At 44.1% G+C, this 18,628-nt stretch overlaps 1 protein-coding gene across 1 annotated transcript in view; it reads left to right on the top strand.

The window, feature by feature from the left end:
• Positions 1–703: 703 nt before the first annotated feature.
• Positions 704–18,628, top strand: part of LOC311131564 (uncharacterized protein C1orf21 homolog) — a 41,811-nt gene continuing 23,886 nt past the window's right edge. Inside the window, exon 1 of the mRNA XM_084164621.1 lies at positions 704–807. The gene's annotated coding sequence lies outside the window, so the exon portion shown is untranslated. The remainder of the gene's footprint in view (positions 808–18,628) is intronic.

The following is an 18,628-nucleotide window of genomic DNA, read 5'->3' as shown; positions in this document are numbered from 1 at the left end:
ACATATTTAATAGAATGTCTCGTTTTGTCTTAGGTCTATGGGCCCTATGGCAGTTCAGGCATTGCTTTTATTCTGTGCTAGAATCAATGCTCACATTTTTCTCAATACTTCTACTTTTCTCTCCATAGAGAACTACTGAGCTGGCATGGTTGAACTATACCTCTCCGTCCATGATCTTGCGTCTTGGCCAATTTCGAGGAACAAGATGTCATGCATAAAAAATTAAAATAAAATATGCACATTTCATTTGGACACAGTGCTGCTACATTCAAAGGCTGCGTTTACACAGACAGCCCAATTCTGGTCTTTTTCCCACTAATTGGTCATTTGACCAATCACATCAGACCTTTTCACATCAGATATTTTTCAGAACTGATTTAATTGGTCAAAATACCAATTAGTGAAAGGAGATCAGAATTGGGCTGCCTGTCTAAACGCAGTCATAATGTACCTGTCGATCTCATTTCCCAGAAAAGTAGTCCCTCTCACATGCTACTACTTGCTTCTGTTGTCAAATGTATTCATTTATTTAGCCACCTTTTACATATAATTTTTGAGTTCACAAAATATCCCTTTTACATTCTTATTGCCAAAAAATTAACAGAATATTTACATTAAACAGTAAAGTCCTAAGCAAGATGGCTGCATTACTGCGCGAAATAGTGGCATCCTGGTAAAATGACGCAAACCATAGTTTACGTTCAGTGAAGTGGTAATACGGTTCCCATCCACACGCCAGCTTCCGCCTGACTGTCCGCGTGAAGCTCGGCGAATCTCAAGTGGACCGAGCGGAACCGGTTCAGTAAAGTAAGTAGCTACATTCATAAAATACTCGCTATTAGTTTAACACGTTATTAGCTTCAAAAATGAACGTGCACATATTATTTCTTTCTTTCGTAGCCTTCTCTTTTGTTGTTGTTCCCTGAGTCGGGCTGTGATTGCCTGGCGCTTTCCTTCCTGTGTCTTGGGGTTCGGCTCTCGGACATGTCTGTGTTCGACATATCTGCATGCGTCAGGAGAAAGGAGACTATAGGGGAAATGGAGTACTGTAGTAGGTATGTGTTTTGTTTACAGTTTAGTTTAGCATCATGCTCCGGTTGGATACCGTTCGATGGCTTTAATGCTTTACCATTTTAAAAAAAGTACAAAAAAATCTGGCTGCCCCCTTGCCCCTTCGTTCTCTCTCTTCTCCAATGCCGTTTGTTTCTGGACTTGAAGCAACATAAATAGAGGACACCTGGGGTGTCATAAAGACAAACACCTTCTGGCAGTATCTAGGTATGTGTGTGTGTACACACGTAGAGCCCGTACTCTCTTTCCCTGCGGGAAACAATGCGCCCAGTGTCTCTCTGCAGCGCAGCTGGACACAACTGTGTGTTCAGGCGAGCAGCAACTTTGCTCCGCCACGCTAGACCTGGGCTGGCGGCGCAGCTCAATAGTATCAATTGACTCCTTCTTAATGCATACACATGACTTGTGTCGAGATCTTACGGCTCCTCTGAGACTGAACGGTGACTCTCAACGGGGTGAATTGGGGGTGCTCGAGATGCTTGTCTGTATGTCTGTGGCTACCTGACAGTGTCACTGCTCATGAGCCCACAGGCGATCATATCTCATCCTCAAGACATATACAGCTCTATATTCTCTGGCCACTGATGTGCTTTAGTGATGTGGCTTCAGCAACCATAGTATTGGGCAACGTAGGATAATTTTTTGTGTTTACGTTACATCGCCAAAAAGACATAGCCTTTCGTTTGACAATAACATTACAGTAGTCTGTGCAGCTTACTGATTTGCTGGTTAGTCGCTGGATGCTACCCCCTGCTGCTGGTCCACTGCAATAATTGGACCGATGCACATGCATTAACATGGGTGTATTTGCTTTATTGCTAAGGCACTATATTCGGCTAGCAGCTTATACATGGGCTAATATAGTCCTCTGCACTGTTGTGATTACATGACCATGCAATCTACGTTTATCTGTCTGGTTTTATCTGTATGCCTCCATCTGCAGCCCTCATCCGTTAATGCGATGTGTATGATTCGCTGCTCGCATATGGCTTTTGTTCCGGCGGCAGAAAAATACAGCGCACAGCTTGCTCTGAAGTCAGCGTTCCCTCCAGGCAGAGAGAGATCTATTATTAGCTGTCCTGTCCTCGCTCATCTGCCCATCTCTCTTCCTCTCAATCTCTCAATTTGTGCTCTCTCACTCCATCCCTTCTCTGGCCACTGTCTGAATCTCAAGTGGTGATTTTGGCCTGTCTTTGGCAGAGGCAACCATAATTAGGATTGATATGATGCAACGTTAACGTGACGTCACTAACGGCCCTGCTCAGGGCCGGTCTCTGCTGTTCTGCCGCCCTAGGCAAGACCAAAAAATGCACCCCTCCAAAACTAGAATAGTCCCAGTAAGCAAAATGAAGTTGAAAATACTTGTAAAATATGCAGTGGCGATTTTAGCATGTCAATCTTGGTGGGGCAAACTCAGTAATTTGTTTTGTTGATGCATGCCAGCAAAGCCACAACACTAAACTAAATGGTGCCCACAAAGTGTTAGGGCCTACATAAAGCTGTCCCAACAGCAGAGCTTTCGTTTCAGCACCATGGAGTGAATCCTTACCACGGCTACACCTGGCTATCAGCGGAGCCTTGTCTGGCAGCGAAACTGTTAATTCAGCCTCATTTACTGCCTTTAAAAAAAAACATAGCTGATATGTATACTTTCTTAAACAAATGTGGTTTCTGCTGACAATTGATATGTACAAACTATGGCATAAGGAGAAGATGAGCGGATAAGAATCAATACGTAATTTATGTACATTAATGAGCGAGCTAGGACAGACAGTCAATAACAACTGTTTGTTCAGCACTTTTGAAATGTACAGTGACAGAATTCAGAACATGGGCCGTTCTTACAGTATTCTCCCTGTACACCAAGTCAGAACCGTAGGATAAATAAAGGGGGCATATAAGCAGACAATGAAAGCTCTTACAATATTCAATGATTACATTTATCTAAAACAGGCTATAGACTACATGTGCACCACCAAGTCAGAACAGTAGGCTAAGTTATGAGGGGGAAAGGGACCAAATTATTAGGGTGAGGCACATGGGCTACTAACAGCTTACTACACAACAGACATTTAGTATTACTTTTACATTTAATATGTATTTTCCAGACATTGATGTTAGGTTCAATTTAGGTTCTGAATAAAAGGTGAAAATGCATATTTTCCGTATGTTTAAAATACATATTTTCCAGGATGTTGAAAAGGCAAATTTTCTGGATGTAGGAAAAATACGTATTCTCCGGATGTTGAAATTGGGTTCATTTTCGGTTCTGAATGAAAGTTGAAAAAAACGTAATTGATAGATGTCTATGTTTGGTCCAGCCTTGAAATTGAATTTTATGAATGCCCATCTATGTGGTAAGTCTACCGTTTTTGTAAAACACCCAGAAAGTATGTCCGGACAGGACTAAAAAAAGGGGTCCAAAAGACATTTGCTCGTGCTTACTGGGGTGTAGCCTCACCGCCGGCTGCTCGTTAGGCAGGATTAGGCGGCAGATTGACAAGAGCGGCATTTTCAGAGCTAAACTGACGAAGACGCAACTCCAACAACAACACATAAAACCTCACATAATTCTGCCCAAAAACAATGACAATTTGTCTCAACCAGTGTCATATTGGCTTTTTAGGTGAGCGCTGATGCCGCCTTGTGATAAACAGTGGCCACTTTGTCAAAGGCAGGGGCGCAAAATATTTTGCTGGTCCATTCCCAGCCCTAGGGTGCTGTTGGCTAGACGCTTCGCTGAGGCGCTCCACTAACGTTCCGTCAAAAATCATCTAACATAAATCATGTAGCCGATATACAGTGGGGAAAAAAAGTATTTAGTCAGCCTCCAATTGTGCAAGTTCTCCCACTTAAAAAGATGAGAGGCCTGTAATTTTCATCATAGGTACACGTCAACTATGACAGACAAATTGAGGGAAAAAAATCCAGAAAATCCCATTGTAGGATTTTTAATTAATTTATTTGCAAATTATGGTGGAAAATAAGTATTTGGTCACCTACAAACAAGCAAGATTTCTGGCTCTCACAGACCTGTAACTTCTTCTTTAAGAGGCTCCTCTGTCCTCCACTCATTACCTGTATTAATGGCACCTGTTTGAACTTGTTATCAGTATAAAAGACACCTGTCCACAACCTCAAACAGTCACACTCCAAACTCCACTATGGCCAAGACCAAAGAGCTGTCAAAGGACACCAGAAACAAAATTGTAGACCTGCACCAGGCTGGGAAGACTGAATCTGCAATAGGTAAGCAGCTTGGATTGAAGAAATCAACTGTGGGAGCAATTATTAGGAAATGGAAGACATACAAGACCACTGATAATCTCCCTCGATCTGGGGCTCCACGCAAAATCTCACCCCGTGGGGTCAAAATGATCACAAGAACGGTGAGCAAAAATCCCAGAGCCACACGGGGGGACCTAGTAAATGACCTGCAGAGAGCTGGGACCAAAGTAACAAAGCCTACCATCAGTAACACACTACGCCGCCAGGGACTCAAATCCTGCGGTGCCAGACGTGTCCCCCTGCTTAAGCCAGTACATGTCCAGGCCCGTCTGAAGTTTGCTAGAGTGCATTTGGATGATCCAGAAGAGGATTGGGAGAATGTCATATGGTCAGATGAAACCAAAATAGAACTTTTTGGTAAAAACTCAACTCGTCGTGTTTGGAGGACAAAGAATGCTGAGTTGCATCCAAAGAACACCATACCTACTGTGAAGCATGGGGGTGGAAACATCATGCTTTGGGGCTGTTTTTCTGCAAAGGGACCAGGACGACTGATCCGTGTAAAGGAAAGAATGAATGGGGCCATGTATCGTGAGATTTTGAGTGAAAACCTCCTTCCATCAGCAAGGGCATTGAAGATGAAACGTGGCTGGGTCTTTCAGCATGACAATGATCCCAAACACACCGCCCGGGCAACGAAGGAGTGGCTTCGTAAGAAGCATTTCAAGGTCCTGGAGTGGCCTAGCCAGTCTCCAGATCTCAACCCCATAGAAAATCTTTGGAGGGAGTTGAAAGTCCGTGTTGCCCAGCGACAGCCCCAAAACATCACTGCTCTAGAGGAGATCTGCATGGAGGAATGGGCCAAAATACCAGCAACAGTGTGTGAAAACCTTGTGAAGACTTACAGAAAACGTTTGACCTGTGTCATTGCCAACAAAGGGTATATAACAAAGTATTGAGAAACTTTTGTTATTGACCAAATACTTATTTTCCACCATAATTTGCAAATAAATTCATTAAAAATCCTACAATGTGATTTTCTGGAGAAAAAAAAATCTCATTTTGTCTGTCATAGTTGACGTGTACCTATGATGAAAATTACAGGCCTCTCTCATCTTTTTAAGTGGGAGAACTTGCACAATTGGTGGCTGACTAAATACTTTTTTCCCCCACTGTAGGATATGATAGAAAGAGTATGTGGCCTTTTCTGTAGCCTACAGGCTGGAAATAAAACGTATGACAATGTAATGAGATGGACACTTTTTACATCATGCAGGTTTCTCAGATCAAATAGCATTTTACATTTACATTTTAGTCATTTAGCAGACGCTCTTATCCAGAGCGACTTACAGTTAGTGAGTGCATACATATTTTTTTTTTTTTTTCATACTGGCCCCCCGTGGGAAACGAACCCACAACCCTGGCGTTGCAAACACCATGCTCTACCAACTGAGCTACATCCCTGCCGGCCTTTCCCTCCCCTATCCTGGACGACGCTGGGCCAATTGTGCGCCGCCCCATGGGTCTCCCGGTCATGGCCAGCTATGACAGAGCCTGGATTCGAACCAGGATCTCTAGTGGCACAGCAGGACCACTGCACCACTCGGGAGGCCTAACCTAAATGGCGCCCAATCAAATAAAAAATGTGCTGTCATGTTAATAAACATATCCTAAAAACAGGACAGTAAATGGACAATATGGAATGGACAATCACAACTGTTGTCCAGGAGTTTCACCCCATTGTCATGATCAGTGGTTTCAAGTTTGTATCCATCATTTTTTGACAAGCTGATCATAGCACCAACAAAAAATGACTTTCTCGCTGTGTAAACACATTGCAAATAGGCTCACGATAACTCCTGATAAAGTCGGGTAGCTGATATTCAAAGCTTAAATAGCCAAATTGATTAGTCACATGAATCAATAAAACCAATGCATCGGCCTGTGTTACAAATGGTGGGCCTACCAGATGGATGGGCATTCATAAAATTCCATTGCCTCCGACATGATAGGCTACACTCCAGTAAGCACGAGCCACCTTGTCTTTGTGAGACGCAGAGTAGGTGAACGGATCTCCGCATGTGTGGTTCCCACCGTGAAGCATGGAGGAGGTGTGATGGTGTGGCGGTGCTTTGCTGGTGACACTGTCAGTGAGTTATTTAGAATTCAAGGCACACTTAACCAGCATGGCTACCACAGCATCCTGCAGCGATACGTCATCCCATCTGGTTTGCGCTTAGTGGGACAATAATTTGTTTTCAACAGGACAATGACCCAACACACCTCCAGGCTGTGTAGTGGCTATTTGAACAAGGAGAGTGATGAAGTGCTGCATCAGATGACCTGGCCTCCACAATCACCCGACCTCAACCCAATTGAGATGGTTTGGGATGAGTTGGACCGCAGAGTGAAGGAAAAGCAACCAACAAGTGCTCAGCATATGTGGGAACTCCTTCAAGACTGTTGGAAATGCATTCCAGGTGAAGCTGGTTGAGAGAATGCCAAGAGTGTGCAAAGCTTTCATCCAGGCAAAGTGTGGCTACTTTGAAGAGTCTCAAATATAAAATATATTTTGATTTGATTAACACTTTTTTGGTTACGACATGGTTCCATATGTGTTATTTCATAGTTTTGATGTCTCACTATTATTCTACAATGTAGAAAATAGTAAAAATATAGAAAAACCCTTGAATGAGTAGGTGTGTCCAAACCTTTTGACTGGTACTGTATGTTAGATTATTTATTTGACAGAACGTTGGTGGAGCGCTGCAGCGATGTGTCTCTTCAACAGCACCCTGGAGAGGAGCGCTGGGAATGGACAAGCAAAATATTTTGCGCCCAGAGGGCACTGTTTATCACCGGGTGGCATCAGCGCTCACCTAATTGTCCACATGCCACTGGTTGAGAGAAATTGTCATTGTTTTTCTGCAGAATTATGTGAGGTTTTATGTGTTGTTGTTGTTGGAGTTGCGTCTTCGTCAGTTTAGCTCAGAAAATGCCGCCTTCATCAATCTGCCGCGATTGCCGGCTGCCTAATAAGTGGGCCTACATACCACTGCTACACTATAGCCATCTGGCGTACGGCATTGCCTTCAGCCGTTGAGGAAATGCTTCCTTTGACGTCAATGAAAGCTGCTCCACGTCCAATGGCAGCGTTCAAGCTCAAGAATTGCAGAGGATCAATTCTTGATGGCTGATGTGCACGTTCATTCTATCTTGTGAATTGAAATAATGGGAAATAAAGTAGATTTTGGTTGCATATGGCCTCGACTATACACCACTGGTTATTTTACTAAGATTTATGAAGTCAAGAAGCTACTACAAGCTAGCTAGCTACATTGACTAGCTAGGTTCACAATGTAAACAAAAGCAAATTTAGTATAACCACTAGCAAGAATGAGTATTTGTGAAAAACTGGACGAAAGCTATTGTACTTACGCATAATCGATGAATGTGGTACATACAGTAGGGCACTGTTGTTATTGGGGTTCTCTGTGTGTGTGTGTGTGTGTGTCCTGACTGCATGTGTGTTAGTACCTCTGCACATGCTAATTGTGGTGGTCGGTCATTGGCATTGCTGAGTGGCATTAGGTGTCAGGTGAGGTGTATTGCAGTGCAGTGCAGAAAGCACAAGGCCAGCACAACCTGATCCCTCTAGGTACTGACTCACAAAGCTCAGGCACTGCAGGCTGCATGATGCACATTGCTGTGTGTGTGTGTGTGTTTGTCTCTCTCCCAAATCTGTGTCAGTGTGTACATGGTGTTTACAGAGTCCAGTGAACCAGTGGTACATGGGGGCAGGCCAGAGTATTTTACTTTGTTTTGGACAGAGGTAGGCTTGGGCGACATACCGTTTATACAATATACCAGGGAAATTCCGAAATACAGTATGATTTTCGCCTCCCGGGGGCTGCTGGGGTGCGTGCTACATTTTACATTTACATTTTAGTCATTTAGCAGACGCTCTTATCCAGAGCGACTTACAGTTAGTGAGTGCATAATTTTTTTCATACTGGTCCCCCGTGGCAAACGAACCCACAACCCTGGCGTTGCAAGCGCCATGCCCTACCAACTGAGCTACATGGGACTATGCAACTGCTTCTAACTAACTATAAGTTAAGTATAACTAAGAAATCTAAGATGTGTCAAATAAATTATATCCAGCTCAGGGCTATGCATTTGGTTTGCTAGCTAAGTAGCTTGATGTCAAGATCAAGCTTCTTGGTTACAGCAGATACATTCCATCCACTCCTGGATCAATCCCCTCCTGGATCAAGATCCCTGTTTTTCTTTTTTTATAGAGCCCCTTGTGTGCACATTCGGTAATACCGTATACCCTGGTATGATACAGAAACGGTATGAACATATGGATATCGCCCAACCCTAGACAGAGTGACTTTGCACGTGTTGCTTGTTGCTGTTGCTGCAGCAGGAGATCAAATCACATTTTATGTCACATGCGCCGAATACAACAGGTGTATTACCGTGAAATGCTTACTTACAAGTCCTTAACCAACAATGCAGTTAAGAAAATACAAACCATAGTAAAAAAATTATAATATATATATATATATATATATATATATATATATATACACACACACACACACACACACACACACACACACACACACACACACACACACACACACAAGGGGTACTGGTACCGAGTCAATGTGTTAGTTGAGGTAATATGTACACCAACAGTGCAGAGTGGTACTGGAGCCTGGAGGCGTTGCAGAACAGGGCTCCCAGAACAGAAGATTGGTGTTGCTCTGTTGCAGGCCATATAACCTGGAACTCACGAAAATATATGGATCTCAGAGTATAACCAGATACAATGCCTTGCAAAAGTATTCATTCCCCTTGGCGTTTTTCCTATTTTGTTGCATTACAACCTGTAATTTAAATGGATTTTTATTTGGATTTCATGTAATGGACATACACAAAATAGTCCAAATTGTTGAAGTGAAATGAAAAAAATAACTTGTGTCAAAAAATTCTAAAAGATAAATTACGGAAAAGTGGTGCATCCACATGTATTCGCCCCTAAATAAGATCTAGTGCATCCAATTACCTTCAGAATTCACATAATTAGTTCAATAAAGTCCACCTGTGTGCAATCTGTGTCACATGATCTCAGTGTATATATACACCTGTTCTGAAAGGCCCCAGAGTCTGCAACACCACTAAGCAAGGGGCACCACCAAGCAAGCGGCACCATGAAGACCAAGGAGCTCTCCAAACAGGTTAGGGACAAAGTTGTGGAGTACAGATCAGGGTTGTGTTATAAAAAAATATCTGAAACTTTGAACATCGGAGCACCATTAAATCCATTATTAAAAAATGGAAAGAGTATGGCACCACAACAAACCTGCCAAGAGAGGGCCGCCCACCAAAACTCACGGACCAGGCAAGGAGGGCATTAATCAGAGAGAGACCAAAGATAACCCTGAAGGAGCTGCAAAGCTCCACAACGGAGATTGGAGTATCTGTCCATAGGAGCACTTTAAGCCATACACTCCACAGACCTGGGCTTTACGGAAGAGTGGCCAGAAAAAAGCCATTGCTTAAAGAAAACAAAATAAGCAAACACGTTTGGTGTTCGCCAAAAGGCATGTGGGAGACTCCCCAAGCATATGGAAGAAGGTACTCTGGTCAGATGAGACTAAAATTGAGCAAACTGAATAGTTATGCATGCTCAAGTTTTCTGTTTTTTTGTCTCATTTCACAATAGAAAATATTTTACATCTTCAAAGTGGTAGGCATGTTGTAAATCAAATTATACAAACCCCCAAACAATCAATTTTAAATCCAGGTTGTAAGGCAACAAAATAGGAAAAATGCCAAGGGGGGTGAATACTTTCGCAAGCCACTGTAAGAGAACACAGAACACAGCACTGGAAAGAGCCTACTTGTTTGCAGTGACATGATCTTCTCACAAAATGTATTATAATTTGACAGGAAATATGCATCACCATTTTGAGACATGATTCTGCTTTTTGGCACCTACATAAAGGTAGCCCATCTTCCAACTCTATTCTATTATTCAGGTTTTCCACCCTGCAAATGAAATAATAATTACAATACAAACCCACCCTGCCCTGGTTACAGTCACACACAGGAAACTGCTTCACCAATTATCCTACTGCAGAGACGCAATTAGGTCCAGATTGAAATATACTGTATCTGATGCAGTGGTAATGATTTCTAATGAACATTCATGGTCATACTATATTTGTCCGCCAAGACTTGTCAGAGTGATTCTGATGGATATGGAGCAGCAGCGTGAAAGAGAACAACAGGAGTGGTTGACTTAAGCTCTGCTGTTTGTTGAGCTGGGAGGGCATGTCTGGGAGGGAGCAGGGAGCAGCTCTAGAGAAGGTGATAACATGGTAAGTGAGTTAAGACACAGCGATACTACTGTACCAGGACACTGTGATAATAAGTCCATAAATAGGGTCAGGAGTGTATCCCTGACCACGTGACTGACATGAGGAAAATCTCTGGTCCTACTGTAAAACTCCTGGCCCTAATCCTCAACACTGCCATGTGGGAACACTGGGGCTCGCATTCATTTCCTAAATTCTTTGCATTTCAGCTCACCTGAAGGTAGAACGTGTCACGCAATTTACAAACGTTTCAAGCGCACAAAGACTAAGAGATTCGGCTCCGACTTAGGTGTCTGTCTGTTAGTGGGGAGAGAGTACTCGTCCCCCTAGATGTTGCAAGTTTTGGGTATCGTTTTTTGTGTTTGCTTTAAACCCACTACTTTCTGCTCTGCTTGTGTAGCCAGTGCTTCCTTGCTTGAGTAAGATGGGCAGTGGTAAGAGTAAGTTCAAAAAGGCTAACCAGCTGAGTGTGAAGTTCCGACCTTGCCCTAGGGTGGTTTCACAATAAAAATGTAAGAAACTCATGAGTTTTGTCCTGCTTGCCTGGGGTGGAAACACGCTTAGGCGGCTTTGGCTCAGACCAGTTCGTGTGACTATTTGTATTTTATTACAGATCCCCATATTAGCTGCCGCCAAGGTAGCAGCTACTCTTCCTGGGGTCCAAACAAGATTAAGGCAATTATATACCAAATAAAACAGTACATCACACAATACATTATTACACACTACTCTACCACAACATATCTACAATACCGAATCATAATACAGCAGTATAACAATATTACAATGTACCTGTGTGTAGAGTGTGTGCTAGCATGCGTGTGCTTATGCTTGTGTGTGCCTGTGTCTGAATGTCTCTTCACAGTCTGCGCTGTTCCATAAGGTGTAGTTTTATCCAGGGGTTTTTCCTTCTGATTTTACTGGTTGCTTGAGTTACTTGATGTGGAATAGAGTTCCATGTAGTCATGGCTCTATGTAGTACTGTGCGTTTCCCATAGTCTGTTCGGGACTTGGGGACTGTGAAGAGACCTTTGGTGGAATGTCTTATGGGGAATGCATGGGTGTCTGAGCTGTGTGCTAGTAGTTTGAACAAACAGCTCAGTTCTTTCAACATGTCAATACCTTTCACAAAGACAAGTAATCAATCAATCAATCAAATTGTATTTATAAAGCCCTTTTTACATTGGCAGATGTCACAAAGTGCTATACAGAAACCCAGCCTAAAACTCCAAACAGCAAGCAATACAGATGTAGAAGCACGGTGGCTAGGGAAAAACTCCCTAGAAAGGCAGAAACCTAGAGAGGAACCAGGCTCTGAGGGGTGGCCAGTCCCCTTCTGGCTGTGCCGGGTGGAGATTATAACAGTACATGGCCATTAAGGACAGATTTTTCTCCAAGATGTTTAAACGTTCATAGATGACCAGCAGGGTAAAATAATAATCACAGAGGTTGCAACAGGTCAGTACATCAGGAGTAAACGTCACTTGGCTTTTCATAGCCGGGCATTTAGAGGTTGAAATAGCAGGTGTGGTAGAGAGAGAGAGTTGAAAACAGCATGTCTGGGACAAGGTAGCACGTCCGGTGAACAGGTCAGGGTTCCATAGCCGCAGGCAGAAGAGTGGAAACTGGAGCAGCAGCACGACCAGGTGGACTGGGGACAGCAAGGAGTCATCAGGCCAGGTAGTCCTGAGGCATGATCCTAGGGCTCAGGTCCTCCGGGATGGGAGGGAGAGAGGGTGATGCAGACAATCTCTCCTCAACTTTGAGCCAGGAGAGATTGACATGCATGCTATTGAAGTTAACTCTCTCGTGTACATTTTAAGGCCTAGCTGTGCTGCTCTGTTCTGGGCCAACTGTAATTTGCCTATGTCCCTCTTTGTGGCAGTGGACCATATGACTGGGCAGTAGTCCAGGGGCGACAAAACTAACTTGTTTTGTTGATAACAATGTCAAGAAAGTAGAGCAGCGCTTTATTACGGACAGACCTTTCCCCATTTTAGCTACCGTTGCATCAATATGTTTTGACCATGACAGTTTATAATACAGGGTTACACCAAGCAGTTTAGTCTCCTCAACTTGCTCAATTTCCACATTATTCATTACAAGATTTAGTTGAGGTTTAGTGAATGTTTTGTCCCAAATACAATGCTTTTAGTTTTTGAAATATTTAGGACTAGTTTATTTCTTGCCACCCATTCTACAACTGACTGCAGCTCTTTGTTAACTGTTGCAGTGATTTCACTTGCTGTGGTAGCTGACGTGTATAGTGTTGAGTCATCACCATACATAGACACAAAGGCTTTACTCGGTGCTGGTGGAAGGACATTAGTAAAGATTGACAAAATAAGGGGCCTAGCCAGCTGCCCTGGGGAATGCTTAACTCTACCTGGATTATGTTGGAGAATGCTCCTAGAAAAATGTAGGATTCTAGCTTTATTAACTCCAATATCTTTCATTGTGCTCCTACATTTCTTTGTGTACGCCTACATTTTCCAACTTAGGCACACACGTGCTCCTTGTAAAAAAAGGTTTGGCTCCGCTATGGAGTCCTTACATGCCCATTTCGAGGAGAAACAAAAATACGACGCAGCTCTACAGGTCCTTGTCCCATGAAAATCCTTTGCGGCGGTGGCTCGTCAGTTCCCGGGGCGTGAAGGAAAGGGTCTCGGTCATAGGCGGGTTGCCCCGGGCCAGGGGGTGGCTTCGAGGTCTGTTTTTGACAGTCTTGGTGCTTCTGGGCAGCGGTGGATGTCTTGGCACAGACTCTGTGCTGAATCGAAGGGGAGCGGGGTTCTTCTGCTGCATGGGGGAAGAAGCAAACCTGGAGGCCGGGAGAGGGGGGCGTGTTCTCGGGGCCCTCCTCCCCAAGCATTTACTGTGGCAACAGTGCTCCCATGTGGCTTGGTCAATTGGGGCAAGTTACTGGTCGCCGAAGTCCCTGAACCCGGTGTGGGCCTGGTATCAGAGCGGTGGTACCACGAAAGTACATTGTTTCTACCCAAGATTCCTCTGTGTTCAGGGGTATCGAAAGTGCGTTTTCGTCCAGGTTAGTGTTGCGCTGTATACCGGTACCACGGTAATATCACATTACCAAAACATCATGATACTTATGATACCAACATTTTAGAGTACGGTTTCATATAGTACCAAATTTTTTGGCCCTACCGATCTAAAGAACCCACTGGCGCCTGTTATAAAATGTTTCTATAAAGTCAGTAAAAAAAAGAAGCAACAGCAGCTAGTCTCTTGTGTGCACCAGTCCAATAATGTCCACTTCACTTTCATGCGCATATCACATGTGGCAGCTGTAATCAGCCAGCCGCATCCCCTTCCAGCCATCACTCACCTGCTTCTCTCCGTCCACGCTTCCTGCTCATTTATTCCTCCAGCTTTAAAAATGTAATTTAGCCGTGATGGCGAGCGGTGATGCAGACCCTGATCAGTCTTCTGTTGTTACATATGTACATTTGATACATTGGAGCAGCACGGAGAGCGAGCAAAGTTGATACATTGTATATCATTTCATCCCTGGTATAACCAGTGCACAGGCCAGTCTGAGGAGGCTTTGCAAGTTCATATGACCATACAACCGGAGCAACTTTTTTTTCTTCTTCCTGCACGATTTCGATATAATTTCACAAACCATGTCACAAGCCATTTAAAACTAATCACGGTATGATAATTATTGGTTTGATAACAAACAACGTTGTTCAGTCATGTTACCTAGCTAGCTAACAATGTGGTAACTTGACAGTAGGTCTAGGCAATTTTTCATTGGCACTAGAAGAAAAGGAAAAGGGTCTGCTTCTCATGAGATGTGCTTCAAAGGTAGGATTCATATAGGCCTAATGTAAGCCTTAACTATATCAAACATTTATTTTTGGTGATCCTTACTTTGTTAGGTGCCTAACGTTTGTAAAGTTGGGAGCAGTGTGTGTGTGAGAGGGGGAGAGTGTGTGTGTGTGTGTGTGTTACAACTGAAGAGTAAAGAAGGTTTCATGCAGTGTTTTCCCTTGCTGCCACAATGACATGCAGTTCATTATGCATGTATATTCCTTCGTTCCTTATGCATGTATATTCCTTCCAAATATGAGCAAATCAGGCATTCTATGCAGTATTATAGTGAACAGTGAGCAAGCACGGTTACATGCACACAATAATGCGATTTATTGTGGATAGGCGGGTTAATATATTAGTTCATTTAAAACGTTGACATGCTTTGCAAGAAGAACGATTTCCCTAATAATCCTGTTTACATGGACACATCTGAAATCAGGCTACCTGATGGGAATTTTGATAAATGCAGAAAATCGTCTATCAAAATAAACGTTCTACCACAGTGACCATGTTATTTTTGAGGTCGGACATATAAAGTTTGTATGTGATGCATACTTTCAGTTTTTCCGAACTCACTTCACTTGCGCAAAAGAGGTAGGCTTGCGCTACCCAATGCTGACACATGCGCAGATCAAATACACTGCTGAAACGGCGATTTAAACTATTTACATGTCCTAATAATTTGAAAGATTGCTCAGAAAATCTGGTGTTTTAATGACTGTACGCCGATTTAAGATAAGCAAAGTAAGGTGTTTACATGACTAATGCCATACTTGGCCTTCTGCCATAGGCTAATCAGTTTAATATCAAATTATTATTGTGCATGTAAACATATTCAGTGTGACGTTAAATTCGACGCTAGGCCACTGAATATTCCCCCGTGATATCGTGACACTACTCTGTATTTTGATACTTGGCCTGGTATCGTATCGTAACTAAAATGTTGGTACCTAATCCAGGGGTGGGCATAATAAACACAGTTCCTTCCCCACATTGACACACGGTTATCAAGAATGGTGGATATGAAAACAAGCATGACCCAAAAAAAAAGAATTATCTCAGTCCTCAGGGTGGCGCTCTGCCCCTTCAGGAGATAATGTATGGAGACTGGCAGCATGCTCTGTCCAGTGGTGGGCATGCGCAGTTTCACCATTGGTGATGATGACGAGGGGGTACGGTCTGCAGTTCGCTGTGCTTCCTCCTCCTTTTTGTGGCATCATTACATCAATGGTCCCCAAGGTCCTAGTGCCTGTCTCAAGAGAGGAGATTTCCTTTCTACTTCGAAAGCAGGCTATTCGGGTGGTCCCTGTGTCAGAAGTACAGAGTGGTTGGTACAGCCGGTACTTCTTAGTTCCCAAAGCGATGGAACGTCCTCGACTTGCGGCACCTCAAGGTTTGCAGGTTCAAAATGCTCACACTTCGCAAGCTATTGCAGTCGGTGCGTCCCAGCGATTGGTTCACGTCCATAGAGGTGAAGGATACGTATTTTCATGTAGATATACATTCTTCCCACAGGACGTTTCTTAGGTTTCATTTAGAGGGTGTGGCCTACGAGTTTCTGGTCCTGCCTTTCAGGCTCTCCCTATCGCCCCACACCTTTTCTATGATGGTGGAGGCAGCTTTGGGATCAGAGTATTGGCCTATCTCGACAATTGGCTGGTCGTAGCGGCGTTGAGGGAACACGTGTGGAGCGCCACACTGCCACGCTGGTTTCCCATATTTAGTCTCTGGGGTTCATAGTGAATCACAAGAAAAATTGTTTGACTCCGGCTCAGCACTTTCAGTTTCTGGGTCTCGTTCTGGACTCGGTTCTGAATCATGTGTTTTTCTCCCAACAGAGGGTCTCATTTCGGCTCTGTCTGTCACGTTTTCAGCTGGGGCACTGAGTGCCTTTTCACTTGTGCCTGCAGTTATTGGGTATGATGGCCTCTGATAGCTGTGGTGCCTCTGGGAGTTTTTTGTTGATGCGTCTGTTTCAGCGCTGGGTGATTGCTACGCATCTGGATGCATCACTCCGCTGTCATCAGTTGCTCAAGGTATCCCCGTCTTGCCTAAGGGCATTGACTCCTTGGAGGGACTCGCGACTGCTGTTGCTGGGGGTTATCATGAGCAGTGGAGTGTCCCGCAGGGTGATCTTGACAGACGCATCCTTACTGGGATGGGGAGAGTTGTGTGTGGGCTACTCGGAAAGAGGGATTTGGTTGCGCTGCATAACAATTACCTATAGCTACTGACTGTTTTGCTAGCTTTGAGGCGTTGCCTTCGGATGTTTGAGGATCCGACAACAGGATGGCAGTGGCATACATCAACAGGCAGGGGGGGACTCGCTCTCCTAAACCATGCCCATGCCCCCCCCGCTTCTCCTTCACACAAATTCAGACAGCTGATGTTTTGAAAGCGCTGCAAAATCTGGACCCCTACAAATCAGCTGGGCTAGACAATCTGGACCCTTTCTTTCTAAAACTAGCCGCCGAAATTGTCGCAACCCCTATTACTAGTCTGTTCAACCTCTCTTTCATAACGTCTGAGATCCCCAGAGATTGGAAAGCTGCCGCGGTCATCCCCCTCTTCAAAGGGGGTGACACTCTAGATCCAAACTGCTACAGACCTATATCCATCCTGCCCTGCCTTTCGAAAGTATTCGAAAGCCAAGTTAACAAACAGATCACCGACCATTTCGAATACCACCATACCTTCTCCGCTATGCAATCCGGTTTCCGAGCTGGTCACGGGTGCACTTCAGCCACGCTCAAGGTCCTAAACGATATTATAACCACGATTGATAATAGACAGTACTGTGCAGCCGTCTTCATCGACCTGGCCAAGGCTTTCGACTCTGTCAACCACCGCATTCTTATTGGCAGACTAAATAGCCTTGGTTTCTCAAATGACTGCCTCGCCTGGTTCACCAACTACTTCTCAGATAGAGTTCAGTGTGTCAAATCGGAGGGCCTGTTGTCTGGACCTATGGCAGTCTCTATGTGGGTGCCACAGGGTTCAATTCTTGGGCCGACACTTTTCTCCGTGTATATCAATGATGTCGCTCTTGCTGCTGGTGACTCTCGGATCCACCTCTACGCAGACGACACCATTTTGTATACATCTGGCCCTTCATTGGACACTGTGTTAACAAACCTCCAAACGAGCTTCAATGCCATACAACAATCCTTCAGTAGCCTTCAACTGCTCTTAAACACTAGTAAAACTAAATGCATGCTTTTCAATCGAACGCTGCTAGCACCCGCCCACCCGACTAGAATCACCACTCTCGACGGGTCTGACCTAGAGTATGTGGACAACTACAAATATCTAGGTGTCTGGTTAGACTGTAAACTCAACTTCCAGACTCACATAAAGAATCTCCAATCCAAAGTTAAATCTAGAATCGGCTTCCTATTTCGCAACAAAGCCTCCTTCACTCATGCTGCCAAACATGCCCTCGTAAAACTGACTATCCTACCGATCCTTGACTTCGGCGATGTCATTTACAAAATAGCCTCCAACACTCTACTCAGCAAATTGGATGTAGTCTATCACAGTGCCATCCGTTTTGTCTCCAAAGCCCCATACACTACCCACTACTGTGACCTGTACGCTCTTGTTGGCTGGTCCTCACTACATGTTCGTCGTCAAACCCACTGGCTCCAGGCCATCTATAAATCACTGCTAGGCAAATCCCCGCCTTATCTTAGCTCATTGGTCACCATAGCAGCACCCACCCGTAGTCTGCGCTCCAGCAGGTATATCTCACTGGTCATTCCCAAAGCCAACACCTCCTTTGGCCGCCATTCCTTCCAGTTCTCTGCTGCCAATGACTGGAACGAATTGCAAAAATCTCTGAAGCTGGAGACTCTTATCTCCCTCAATAACTTTAAGCATCAGTTGTCAGAGCACCTTACCGATCACTGCACCTGTACACAGCCCATCTGAAATTAGCCCACCCAACTACCTCATCCCTATATTGTTATTTATTTTGCTCTTTTGCACCCCAGTATCTCTATTTGCACATCATCTCTTGCACATCTAGCATTCCAGTGTTAATACTATTGTAATTATTCTGCACTATAGCCTATTTATTGCCTTACCTCCATAACTTGCTA

The sequence above is a fragment of the Coregonus lavaretus genome (assembly GCF_964263955.1).
Source record: "Coregonus lavaretus genome assembly, chromosome: 6".
NCBI classification, from domain to species: Eukaryota; Metazoa; Chordata; class Actinopteri; order Salmoniformes; family Salmonidae; genus Coregonus; species Coregonus lavaretus.
This window is presented reverse-complemented; position numbering and strand designations above follow the sequence as displayed.